The sequence below is a fragment of the Sinocyclocheilus grahami genome, unplaced genomic scaffold (genome assembly GCF_001515645.1).
Source record: "Sinocyclocheilus grahami isolate Dianchi unplaced genomic scaffold, SAMN03320097.WGS_v1.1 scaffold3049.1, whole genome shotgun sequence".
Taxonomy (NCBI): domain Eukaryota; kingdom Metazoa; phylum Chordata; class Actinopteri; order Cypriniformes; family Cyprinidae; genus Sinocyclocheilus; species Sinocyclocheilus grahami.
The window spans coordinates 6,094-7,080 of record NW_015508218.1 but is presented as its reverse complement, the minus strand read 5'-3'; positions in this window follow the sequence as shown (position 1 = coordinate 7,080).

Genomic DNA, 987 nt, shown 5'->3' with positions numbered 1-987 from the left:
CCTCCAACAGGATGCGATTGAGAGTGCGTTCATAATTAATATGCCGTCGCAGCATCAATATGTATTGATGCCCCTCCTGCAGAAAGGGACAGTCACATTTGTTGGGCGCCCACAGGAACTCCCGGTGCTCCAGACGATAACGGTTGCGATAAGTGTGGATGATTTGGACGTCAAAGCGGGTCTCCTCCCCATGATAGACTTTTTCCAGCACTTTTGCTCGAAATACTGTCACAGCAGACAAATGTATTGTCATCATCCAATATACTATGTATATTAAACCACTTGTATTATGTTGGCATTGGAGACATACTGATTGAACTCACCAAAATCTTTTTGGCAATACTGTCTCTGGCGCTCACCTTTCCCTCGTACTTGGCGACATTTCCCACAGTGGCCTACAAAAGGATGTAATGTATTCATGACATAACAAAAAAAGCCCTGACTTTGTCATCCATGTAAACAACAATTAACAAAGGGAATGAACAAGAAACATGATAATATGCAAATAACGGAAAACTATGTGTACTTCCGTAGCAAGTTTACACTGCCATTTTTAAAAAGTAACATTGCCATTTGTGCAGTACTGGTAGTACCAAGTACCAAGTCACTTCGGTATCCGCTGATAGACAGCTGCTTTCAAACACTCCTGTGCAAATGTATTTGTGTGAAGAGCTTCAGAGGTTTCTATTTGCAATGTGTCTTCTGAGAATAGCCAATCAAAGACATATGCACATCAATGCAATAGCCAATCAGAGGTATTCAAGTTAGACAGAAACCGCAGAATACCATTCAAAATGCTGGCATTTTGTTCAGCACAAAGTTTTTTGTTCTGTAGGCTAATGAATCCCTTCAATGTAACGTAAACACTATGTAAATAAGAGATTATTCGTACAGTATAGACAGCTTCATTGATTATAACAAGAGTTTTCGCAAGATTGCAGAACTGTAATCAATTTGTGCTGAAATGAGGTGATTGACAGCTTCAGT